This window comes from Diorhabda carinulata, chromosome 7, assembly GCF_026250575.1.
Source record: "Diorhabda carinulata isolate Delta chromosome 7, icDioCari1.1, whole genome shotgun sequence".
Lineage (NCBI taxonomy): Eukaryota > Metazoa > Arthropoda > Insecta > Coleoptera > Chrysomelidae > Diorhabda > Diorhabda carinulata.
The window spans coordinates 9,762,297-9,776,489 of record NC_079466.1 but is presented as its reverse complement, the minus strand read 5'-3'; positions in this window follow the sequence as shown (position 1 = coordinate 9,776,489).

Genomic DNA, 14,193 nt, shown 5'->3' with positions numbered 1-14,193 from the left:
CCAACGGTTCCAGAAATTCCAGCCTAATATTTTGGTTTTGGATTTGGTTTCACACTTCCAGTTCTCATTATTAGATTGAATTTTAATCAATAAAAATGCGATTTGAATAAAATAAGCTTTAAATATTGAATTAAATATATCACAACTATTAAATTTTACACAATACATAAAATTTCGTAAGCAGGTATCAAAACAACCACAAGACTATTTAATTCAAATAATTTGAATATTAGTAATTAAGTGGCGCCTAGTACTGGATTCAAATTTGAATAGACACCAACTTTTGCTAATCAGTTTGAGAATATATGGATATATTTTACGAGAAAAAATGAAACGAAATGTAATTTTTTTAACAAGAGTAAAGAATAATTACAAACAACCTTGTGGGTAGTTGTGAATAATAAATAATTCAAATAAAACATCATAAGGAGAGTATCTAATAATATAAAATAGAGTGTCAAGGTAAGTTAACCTTAACTGTAACTACCAAAAATGGTAGTAAAAAAATTTAATCGTTTGAGAGAAATAGCAAAAATAAATCAAATATCATTTTTTAATATAATGAATTTATAAACATAACTATAATAGTCCATATTGTAAAAATTATGCAATAAACAAAGTAAGAAGAGAATGTGAATAATATCAATTGCTTATATGACAAATGTAAACCTAGAAAACACTAAAAAAATTATTTATAACTGTATTTACAACACTCCCTTCTTTTGTATATTTAACATAATTTCAACAATACCAAGCTTAAGGGTCCTAATCACTGTTTTAATCCTTAAAGGCCAAAAAATATTTGTTCTTCATTTGGAGAAGGACACCTCTACACATTTTGTCACCAATTTCTTATTTTAAACGTAAGTAATTATTTTAGAGGATAACTTTCTAGCCATAATACATATAAAATTTTTTTAGTAGAATTACATTCTCAATTAAATTCTTGTTATCCATCCCCTCTAAGTATTTGACGTTAACATGTCCGCAACGATTATGCTATCATATTAAAATCCGTTATTATTAAATTTGTTGTAAATATGATTGTTATAAGAAAACTTATATGCATATTTTCATTACTTGCTATAAGGATAGAGCTCTCAAAACCGTTGATTGGTTAATGCTTGATTTTCAAATTAACCTTTGTTCCCTTTTCTGTCAGAATGCTCTCTGACAAGTTCTTGCGATGCAGTGGTACATTTAGGACATCATTTATTGTTTAACTGTACCATTTGATTTCATTTAAGGTACCTTTGCCTCCGACAGGCAGATGACGTTGTTGTCACACTTGTATGCAATGTTCAATGAAACATTAAATCTTACCAAAAATAGGGGAACCATAATGCCTTATTACATAATAAAGTCTTGGGTTAAACAATTTTTTTTAATTTCAAGTGTTTTAATTGAAATGAGTATCTACATTATAATCTTTTATGTATGTAAAAATTAAACTCTATCTTCACTGTCCCTTTATATTACTTCTAAGAGCAGAATGAATGAATATTCAATTTTGAATTCCTAGACAAAATCGCATTGGGGCATGATTTTCGATAAATTATAAATTAAATTGATTGAAAAGTCAAACTTCATGTATGTGTTAATATGTGTGGATTATAAAAATTTATATCAGAGCTTTTCTTACTTTCATTGAAAATGCAACATCAGTTTTTGACCACATAATAGGCCGAGATAATTTTTTTTTGGGTTATGTATTGATAATTGTAGAGCTGTTGCTAGAGAATATCACAGGAGATAACCTGATCATCGAACTCCCATAACATTTGGGTCAGTTTTCAATTATTTGCGAGAAAATGGCACCACACAGTGGAAGAACAGAACGACATGTAGAGCGCAGGAAGAGGACATTATTGACGATGTTCCTATAAACCCTACAATAAGTACTATACAAGTAATTCGAAGACTTAATGTTACTCAAACAAAAGTAAGTGGAGATGAAATCCATAGTTTGGAATTTTGTAGATGTATTAACAATCATCGACCAAAGCTGTACAGGACACTATACACATTGAAGCTCAATTTACAAGAGACTAAATAAAGAATTCCCATAATTCACAAGTGGGGGCAGAAGAATTTTGCAATTGTGCAACAAGTGGGAAAAGTTCAACTTTTCTCACTAGTGTGGAAGTTTGTGGAACGAGCCAGAAGGGCGAGTGTCACAAACACACGAGTGGGAAAAGTACTTTTCCACATGTTGCACACTCTACTTTTTCTACAACTGCACAAATTGAAAGAGTGAAAATAATGGAACTTAATTTTTATTTTTATGATTAGTAAAACCAAAATTATACTACCTCTTAACTGTTAAATATTTAATTATTAGCAATGTTAATTCTATTTTTAATAGACTCTTCGACGTATCCTTCTGCCAAGGTACTGGATTGCCATCCTTATGGCGCTTTAAGGTTAATATATTCCGTCCTGCATTTACTAGAATTGTTGCCGAAGAACGTCTGAAGCAGTGACCTGTATATAGATGGAGGTTTTCTAATTTTCAAAAAATTGCAATTGTCTTAGCTATATACCGAATTTGTTAATGCCAACTACATATCTAGTACATTTTCCGTGTTGGTTATTTAGAAAGAAACGTTTTTCTGGCAAATCAATCGGTCGAAGAGTAGCATATTTTTTATATATCCCATAAAATTCTCCCGTTATAGTGAACTTTCTTGTCTTTTTAGTCGAATTTTTCAAGGAATATATATATATATATATATATATATATATATATATATATATATATATATATATATATATATATTCTTATTTTTTGGTCAGAAAAAGTTTAACTAGAGGGTTCGAACTTCGCATGCAAGTAGAGGTGATGTTGAAGAATTGTCTTTCTCAAGTTCAAAGTTTTCTTCTTCAGTTCTTCTAACAAAAAACGCCCGAAATCATTTTGATCGTTGTAATTGTTGAACTGGACCGCCACCTATTTAATGAATAATACGAGTGTGATCGTTGCTAGGGTGATTTTTTTTACTTCCATTTTCGAAATTTCTTGTCATTATGACAATTTTTTCTTTGTTATCAATTGGAATTGAACAAGAGGGTTCGAGACCACCGGGTCTCCTGAAATTATCAATTTTCATTCGAGAGAGAGAGAGTTAACCTGTGAAATGAAAAGTAATTGAGGAATAGTAAATTTTCTATATAAAGAAATAAGATTGAGAATTGATATCATTTCCAAGAAATTCATTTTATGGAAAGATTTGTTTCTGTATTAGTTAAATTCTTCATTCGACGAAAAATTCGACTTTCGTGATGGAGCTCTGTTGCTCACGACTTTTTTTGTATTCGTGTTATTTCATTTCACAATTAAAGCTGAATTTAAATCCTCTAAATTATCTAAATATTAAAATTTTACAAAAAAATTCTTGCCACCCGGGAGTTTTAACTCGGGACTACTGAGATCCAAGAGGACACACTATCATCCACTGCACCATTGATCATTTACTTAAATGTATTGGTTAAAAGTACAAATATCTAACTACCATAATTTGAAATAGAATTTTTAATGATTATTTCATTCTTTCATCTACTGAAAAACCCACTAATTAGAAAAATCTATGTTAATTCAAGAATAAATAAAATTAAATTCTAAAAATAGTTTGATGTTTGATTCTTGGGGACGTAATTGTAGGACTTTCTTTTCACAAATGAACGTAATTTATGATACGTGGATATATCAATGTTATTTTTTATACTGATAGTACTTCGCAGCATTGAATATTGTGACCAAAGTGTAGACGCCTTTAAAGTTTTCGACAACTCTTCAAAGTATACCAAAAATACATATTCCGAAAAAGATCCTTTTTTTGTATTTCTTCTCCATTCCATAAGTTTCTCGTATGCTAATTTATATTTTTTTTTTTAAATTTTCGGCAACAAATCTAAAGTTACTTATCAAAATCGTCACTACTCTCAGTATCCATATTATTTATTATAAATTGGTATAATTTTGTCCTACTAAAATAATATTTAATGGAAATTGCGATTTTTATCAAACCAAGAATAAAAACTACCTTAAGAATCTAAAAAACTTCTATAATCTGACAGTTGTGTCAACTATTTAAAGTTGACAATAGCCAACTAAGTTTTCGTCGTTTTTGTTGATTCTGCATATAAATGTATGTAATGTAGACAAAGTGCCGTGAGAAATGTTATTTCTCACAGTGTAAGCCATGAGAAATACGTCACTTTTCACAGAAGTTGTAAAAAAATCTTATTATTCCATCAGATATATTACATATGGACATATAATTCCACAGAAAGGGTTGTTCGAGGATATTTATTATTCCTTCATTTTATTCTATTATTGATTCTATCTATATAGAAATGTTCTTTGAGACACTTTTAACTTTTTAAAAAATACTTTATTTACAATAAACGACTTATAAGTTCCACAGAAAATAACTGACAAACTAATACTTTAACAATGAATAACAACAAAACAATGAATGAACCCGAATTTATTGCAATGAATTTATTTCATCCGAGTTTTGGAATCAGCTAACTATGTGAATATTATTTTATTCCTCTTTTGAATCCGCTAATCGTGTGGAAGTGTCTGGGATCTTTTAGTAGAAGATCCGAACCTGAATCGACCCTCACCAGGTTGATAATAGAATCGAAATATATTTTATAATAAATTTCGTATGTTAATAAATATATTAAAAATAGGTGGATAACAAAAATCCTGGACAGAATATTTTTAATTATTTTTCAAAAAAGGGGCCATCCATAAAGTACGTCACACGAATTTTAGGACTTTTGAACCCCCCCCCCCCGACCTTGTCACAGGTTATCACATTTTTATAACCCCCCCCTCCTGATGTGACGTCCCACATTTTTTAAATTTATGTATGTATTTAAAAATAAGCGAGAGAAAACATCTATTTTCATTTTTTACTTATTTTTATTAAATAATAATCCAATAAAATCAACATAAGTCCAACATTTCATAAAATTTTTTAAATTTTCAATTCACATTCAAACTTTGCGTTTTAGTATTTTAAATTTCAACATGTGACGTCACAAAACTATTGACCCCCCCATGCCCCTTGTCACACGATGTCACACTTCGGGGATACCCTCCCTCCCCATTAACGTGTGACGTACTTTATGGATGGCCCCAAATGATTTTTCATAAAATGTTGCAACATGAAGATAATAATAAAATTTTATACTGGACTAAAGTATGAAACATATAGAATGTGCACACGTAGGGTTGACTATTATTTATCTGGACGAACTACTGGGTTGACAGGTATAAATAGGTATGTCAATACTAGTTACTTTCACTTGATAGAAAAAAATGTAAATCAGCACAAGCGCTGTTTTATTCTGAGCACGATGATATAGAGTTGACTGCAAAAAATTCGGTCCTAATAGAGGTATACAAATTTTGAAGATTTTAATTTCAACGCGTGTGGAAATGAGTGACAGAGAGATCCGAGGTAAGTATACCGTGTGATAATAAAGGACCGAACATTGCAGTTGGGTTTGATGGGATCGTGAATATAAGAAAGTGCGCATGCTAGGTATATAAACTATTCGCTCTGAGGGAAGGCATGGTAGGGGAAATTAAATCGACTGAAGCGTTCGCAGTGATCACTTTGAGCATTACGGGAGGCTATTATAACCGAAATTATAAACAAATACACGTTAAAATTTTTTGTCTGTTTTAATTATAATAAATTAAATAAAAATGGGCTTTAGAGTTGTTGTGTAGTGAATTGTAAAAATACTAGCAGAAAATAAATCAACGGAATCGGTGGATAGCTGCAGTTAAAAGGTTTAAGTAAGTAGTACCATAACCTCATTGTTATCAAAAATAATAATTCGGAGTATTGTAAATCTTTGTAAAATTGTTAAGTTTAGTATACGTAAATAATTTTTTTGGAATTCTGTGAGAAAAAAGTAAACATAAAATTTATAAATGAATAAATTTTAATATTAGAAAAATGTAATGATTATAAGAAAAATGAATTACAGTGAAAAAATTTTATTTTACAAACAGTTTAATTAATACTGTGATAAAATTAATAAAAAACATAATTTTTAGCATTGATGGGTTTCCAAACCATATGATTATATTTGTAGCGATTATTTTATTGGAGGCAAAAAATCCGATGAGGAGTTGAGTCCTAGCTACATTCCAACAATATTTACAAGTCTCCAAAAATAAATGAATCTTCGGTCGACTTTATTTCGACTGTTTTTAAATAATATCCATGTCTTTGGTTCAACTAAAAATAATAAAAAAATTAATTAATTGAGCAAATATTTACTTATTCCTACTACCTACTACTTATTTTTTCATTTAAATATTTTCCTAATTATTATTACGAGACTTTGAGATAAATTTGAAGCAACTTAATATTATATACGTTTACTGCATTCTGTTATATATTTTATCATTATACTTACTTATGTTTTTGGCTTGTTCAAGATAATTATAAAATTGTAGTAAGTATTAAATTGTCAAATTTTTTTTGACGACTAATTTATAACTATTTATTATACTTTTTTCCAAAATTTTTCCGTTTACTATTGAAAAACTTAATAAAACATACTCTAACAGCCTCCCGTAGTTTATATTTACTGTGGCGCTGCAGTCACACTCGGAGCGAATATGCAGAGCTATCCTCCATATTGTAAACAGTACACGTTATTTTCGATCAACTGAAATTTGAATTATTTCATAGTAACTGAAAATATGTTGCAAACAAATTAATTAATTATATACATAACAATTTAATATAATACAAAAATATAACATAAATTCAACAAATATATATATATATATATATATATATATATATATATATATATATTAACTTATAAGCATAATAAATAAGTATAATAATATATCTGAAGTAGAAATGTTTTTGTAATTCAAAACATGATAATATTAATTACTTATTTTGAAATTTTTTTCTTCTTTCTGAAAAAAATTAATCTTGTATCAATTATTATTATATATTAATCTTGTATGATATTTAAAAATTTTATTAAACAAATATTTTCTATTCAATATCTGATTAATATGAACTTAAATTACGACTCTCGAATTCATCTGACTCTTCAAGCTCTTCCTCATTAACTTTCATTTCAATAATGTCCTGGATTTGGTTGGTTTTAAAAAAACATCTAAATGCCAACCGTAGCTTACAGGGTTTAACCTCGCACATATAGAATCAGTTGCATTAAGCCACATAGAATTTACATATATACCTAATCAAGTGAAAGTATTGACATACCTGTTTATAGCTGTCAACCCAGTAGTTCGTCCAAGTAAAAAACAGTCAACCCTACGTCTGTACATTCTATATGTTTTATACTTTAAGCCCAGTATAAAATTTTATTATTATCTTCATGTTCATCAACATTTTATGAAAAATCAGTTTTTAAAAAACAATTTAAAATATTCTGTCCAAGATTTTTGTTGTCTACCCATTTTTAATATATTTTCTAATATACGAAATTTATTATAAAATATGTTTGATTATATTATCAACCCAGTGAAGGTCGATTTAGTTTCAGATCTTAGACTATTTTACATTTCTCCTCCCTCGTTTGGTGTTGCTGAGAACAAATCTTGGAGATTCTGGATTTGAGTGGGTTGTAGCTTGGGACCATATAAGAATCTGGAAATTATTTTTCGTTTCTTTACAGTGACAGTTATTAAATTGGCTAAAATAATCAAAATTATAATTAAGGAAACAATACTAAGTCCTGCAGAAGTGGAATTGGTTCAATGGGTTGAACTTCGCCATGCGTCTCTGGAATTTGAAGTTTTTCTAGCATAATTTCTAGCTTCGGATGCAGCTTGATTGGGACTTTTAATATTGTATCGTATTCCTTCTATAATAATTGGCTCGTTTGTCATTAAGATGCTACTTCTCCTAATTTCTTGCTTTTGAATTATGGTTGGATGGACTATTCCTAATAGAATCATTTTGCTGGTTTCTTGTGAAAAGTTTTCTGTTGTGATTGATTTTGTGTAATTATCTATATTCGGAATTTTGCATTGCGATCTTATAGGTTTCGTACAGATTATGTGTTCAGCTAAACTGGTGCAGATTTCGTACCATTTATTATTTGTGTAGTGTAGTAATGTGCAGGTGGCAGGATCATAATGTGATCATTAATAGGAATTGGGTAGATTCGAGGTGTAAGGTGAGAATGAGGATAAAGGATGGGTATTTTCATTATTATGAGCATTGTCTTAGTGGTAATGTAAACTAATGATTTAGAAAATTCAATTAATTGATAGGGATGTTCGTCACTGATTAAAAGGGTATTTCGAGAATATTCGAAAGGTCTTGTTGGGATAAAGTTATGGTTCAAATCAGTTTCAAAAGGAATTCGTTTATAGTTTGAAGGTCTAGTATTTCATTATGAAGTGCAATGTATCCATTGAAATCGGATGATAACTTGTTTACTGTAGCAACAATTATTTTACTATTATTATTTATCAAATTTAGAAGATTATTAAAATTCGTATCAATAAAGTGTCCAAAAGATATCTCTTGTGTGAGTTAATTTTTCTATATTATAGTGTAAAATATGTCTATGGTAATTATTTATCACGTTTGATTTGCCTAGGTCTTCTGCATAATAGCCGTTATTGGGGATTTCCTGTATCTTAAGCATATGCCCCAGGTATATGGTCGTCCTGTGAAGAAGTTTTAGTTTTATGTTTTTTTGGATGTAGATTAGAATATGGAGAGCTTAGTTTAGGTCGATGTTTTGTCTTAGTTATGTAGACAGAACTAGTGGGATCAATTACATGAATTGGTTCAGTATTTTCATTGTGTTTGTCTAGAATTTTCTGTCGTTTTTCTTTTTGTATATTATATAAGTCTATTATGAAGGAGGGGGGGTTCGTCTTCATGTACTGGTTGTATGTTTCGTATAGCGGAAGATCAAAGTAGAAATTTATTTTTTCTGCATAGGGGCCATAGAGAATTGAAAAAGGTGAGTGGAACAGTGGATTGACTAATTATAAATTAAAATTACATGTGTGAAAGTATTATCTTCTGGATTTTGGTCTCGTAATGTTCAAGTTTTTTTATAAGGGTGGGAAGGAATCGTTCAACAGGGGAATTAGAAGATGTGTTATTGACCGTTATGAAATATATTTTAATTTTGTGGGGTTTCATGAATTCTTTAATAACAGCAAGCCGAATTAAATTTAGTGCCATTATCGGAAATAATTTTTTCGTGTAATTATGGTGCGAAAAATTTCTACTATGCCCTTATGATTTTCGGTATGATATTGTTTTACACAGTCTATTTGTCTTTCTTCTTTTTCTATGTCTTGTAGTAACTTATTACAAAAAATAGTCTTAAGGGTCGTGTCAAAAGTTTTCTTAAAGTAATCATAGATAAAGGGTGGAAATTCGTCTGGTACATGTATCGCGAATTTTTCATTTAGTCTAAGTATTTTATTTGGAGCATCGGGTATTTCCATTATCCAACCGTCAGTGAGGCGGTATATTTATGTTTATTAAAAGTTTTCTTATAAATAATATCATATTCTCTGGATTTAAGAACAATAATAATTTAGTTTGATGCTGAATTGATGGGACCTACAGATATAGGGGTTCCGGAAATCGGATTTTCGATTGCAGTGTGTTTGATATTTTCGCTGATGAAACGGTAATTTGGTATAATAAAGAACAAAAACTTACGTTTATATTTCTCATTTTATCTATGAATGAGAAACTACAGCATTGACGCAGATCTCACACATATTCTTATTGTGATAATAGATATATATATATATATATATATATATATATATATATATATATATATATATATATATATATATATATATATATATATATATATATATATACCCTCTGACTAAAAATATTGGGAAAGGGAATCTATTAGCGAAATTCCTATTCATCTGAAACAAAAGGTTTTTTTATCAAAAGAATGGAACGAGAAAAAGGTGGCAAAAGCCTTTTTTCAGAGATTATTTGGTATAGGAAAGTGCAACTGTAAGGAAGTGATCCAGGAGCTTTGAGAATCTAGCTGAATCGTTCCAAGACTGTAATCCCAGTAATCCGTGGATGTGTATCTTAGAATAAATATAATACACTTTGTGACTGTCTCTCTACCAGAGGATTTTTACCTCAGAAAGCACCTAATTATACCAGGTCTAGCAGAAATAGCGAAAACGTGTCCTCCTTGAAGTAATTTCAGAGCCTGGAGCTCATTAGAACTTTGGAACCGTTCACAATCAAAGTCAGAGACTTTCTTATACATCTACACAATAATTAGGCAATATAGCTTTAGAAAAATAGGAAACATACAATAGAAGTTAATAAAAAACAAGATTTTAAATACTCTAAATACCTAACAGTAACAATATTAATTGTGAAAAACTAGTATTTATTATTTAACCTGAGTGTTAAGGAGCAATAACGTCAATAACTCACAAGATAAGTCGTCCATAATTTTACTTATGAAAGGCGGCGCCTTTACATTTACAGGTCACTGTCAAGGTAATAGTACTTGTTATTTCTAAGTGAGTAAATTGAAGCTATCACATTGTCATTCAAATAAATTGATGTAATTAAGAGTTTATGTAATAAATATATTAATAATTATATCATCATGTTTATTTATATAATTTTCACCGGAGGAAAATTTTTTATTAGTTTTATCAAAAGACTTTTATATTGTATTTGGTATATGAATTAATTATTAGTAAATTATCGTATCTCAAAATTGAATTCATCATTTTAGTTAATGATAATGGATTGGAGGTGGCGCTTCATTTTTCGAGGAATTTTATTTTTAACATCTGATTGATGTTCAATTATCACGTCAGCAGCTGCGAAAGCAGTGGAGCTACAAGCGGGAGAATGATAAGTGTGTAAAAATTTTCGATTGAAAAGGAATTCTATATCGTATGATATTTATGTAGATGAAGTTCTATACTTTATCTATTATATAAGAAATTAATATCGGCCGTCAATCAACGTTATAAATATGTCACGGGATCAGTGGATCGGAGTGGTTACTAGTTGCGTTGGCTGATAAAAATTCACTAACATTCAGTTGACAGTAAATTTTAAGGGTGTTTCAATATAAGCGCAATATTTGAATTACGCGCCATGTTTGACAGCCATAATATCATGATTATGACATAACAGATCGAAAGTTCACAGTTGGGAGTAGGTGAACATGGAGCATTACACTCTAGAACAGCTAGTGCTGATTGTCAAAAATTATCATAAAAAATGGTCAAAGTTTAAATGCATATTCGTAAAGTGCGTTCAATGTTCGGATGAAATAATGTGCCTAATTCATCTCCCATGAAAAGAATACTAAAAAATTTCGAAAGTGATCGATTCGATTAGTGATTTGAAATACACGATACGAGTTCGTAGATGTCGTTCAGAACAAAACATCCCGATAGTTCGTGATAGTTCGCCATATACGTGAATTCGCCATTGGGCATAAGAATTACACAGACAATTTCAGCCAATAGAACATGAACATGTCGCATTAGGGGCTTAGAAAATCCACGAATGAATCATCAGAAAGCAACGCATCCAAAACGGGTCATTGTATGATGTGCATTATGACCTAGAGAAATAATTGGATCGGTTTTCTTCGTAAACGACGAATTTAATGCAATAACGGCGAATGATGAACGTTATTCCTTCATTTAGAAGTTATTGATCTCCATGACATGTCGTACCGATCGTGGAACATTAACGACTTTGAATATGCCTAATATTATCGAATCATTGAAAGCCGAAATTAGACGCTGTGTTAAGAAATACCACCACATATATATACAATAACGTTATTAAAAATTTTGGGTACGCATATGCTAGCAAAGCTGTGGCGGCCATTTAAAAGATATTTTGTTTCATATATAATTCCCAAATCTATATTTTCCAAATCCATAAATATTTCAATACTTTTCTACAGAAACAATGTTTTGTTGAACACTGAAATCTTGCGCTTTTATTGAAATACCACTTAGATACTTTTGTGGATATTTTATGCAGCAAATGACGGGTTTGGATACATTTTTTTATTTATCCGTGCCTTTCCGGTTTTCAATGAATAAATACTAATCAATTAAAATAGGAATATAAATGATTTCGAATAGATATATTTAATAGTTTTATCATTTTTTTTGTTGTAGCACATTTATAATCATTATTCTCATTATAAGAACTATTAATGATGGCATTTTGCTCTATTTCTTCAGTATCGTCATTAACTGATATATCTGATATCGTCATTTTTATCGATATAAATCAAACTTTAATTGAACAAAAAACAATTAAATACCATCAAAATCAAATGAACTCAATATTTATTTCTATTGTCAAGTTGTGTTTCTTTGAAAGTTCGGTATTATGTGATTGTATTAAAACTGTTTTTTATTTTTCTTTGTTTTGTAAAAATTAGAAACAGCAAATGGTGTTTATAAATTTCTGAAAGTTCATTTCTCAATTTCATATTGTCTATCACAACACCAAATATTTTTGCTGTGTTTGTTAATTATGTGATTCCTCAACTTGTACACAGCTAGACTTTTGAAACTATAGTTTATATAAGTTGTGTATAGTATTCTACGAGAAATAGCCAAAGTTTTATAGGACTATTCCACTGGTTCCATGATTGAATTAAATTGGTTGAACAAATATAATGTATAGGAACGTAGAAATTTTCTTTGTTAACAATTCAACACCATTCACCTCACCAGTCACCATGATATGAGACTTATTTTTGCTAATATATTATGTTAGTGTTGATTACGAAAATAATGAAAAATTTGGCAATTGAGCACACACATTTGCTTATTTTATATATATTCTACTCACTAATTTGTAACATTGCATTAGACAACTAGATCTGAACCGTTTTCACATTTCAAAGAAAGTATCTATATAAACTAAAAATTAATAATTAATTGCACATAAATACTCGAATTTTCGACGCCAATGTCTCACCATGATTTCGTTATAACCAAGCGTTTTGCAAAATTTAAAGTGCATAATTTACCACAAACGAGCATTTCTATGTTGCCTATGCTTAGAAAACTAAATTTCTAGCATGTAGAAAACGAAACACCCTTGTTACTTCCATCGTAAATAATACTTATCTCTCCACGACTATCGCGACTTTGAATTCACATGCGCGCAGAAATCAAGTGAAAACAAAAGCTACTTAGTTTATGAATGTCAGCGGAAAACTAGGCGAATTTCAGACTACTATTGAAAGTTCACTTTTCTTTAAACACTTTTATTATTATACAATTTTTACAAGAAATTCAAAAGTTTACATTAGCAATATAACGTAACTAGACTAAAGGCAGACTGAGCTATTTAACTTTGGTGGGGTTAATTTATATATATTGATGAATCGACATTCATGAATTAACAATATCTGCATATAATTTGTTTAGTCTAACTTAAAGAGGTTCATAATTAGTGCAATACAGTTTGATTCTATGAAATAGCTGCCTTTCTGCACAAGTAAGCTGTATTTGTCTTTAATACATTTACAATGCTGGAACTCATTGAAAAACACGTACGCATGGTAGCTGAAAGTACTTGTTTAAGTCTAAGAGAGATAAATTTTGAAAAGAATTCCAACAAAGATTTTCAAATTACTAGCGTATTTCTGTGATATAGGTTGGACTCACATTTCTTTCAAAATTCATTCACCGTAAACGGCATGTAGCTGATATATAATAAAAACTTCACGGTAATGTGCAATAGAAAAAGATTAATATATGAACTGTTTGTTGGCGCTAGTTTATTATTTTGGACAGAAACTGAATGGATTATTGATATTAAGATATGTTTTACGTTACATTAACCGATTCCTACGGATTTCCTTATTGAGTTCTTAGAATATATGGATAAAACATTAGACAACTCGAAGTCTAATGGAAAGTTACAGGTTTTCTTGGTGTTACAGAAATAAACACTAAACGATTCCGGAAATTCCAAGATAATTATTTATTGTATAATCTTTTTTAAGCGAATAACCTTGTAATTAGAATAGTGATAATTCAAAATAAAAAAGCAACAACTGTTAGGTATTGAATAAACAAAAAAAATTTTGTTCCATACATTCATAGTATAAATTTTTCATCAAAGTTTAGAATGGAATTGGTTC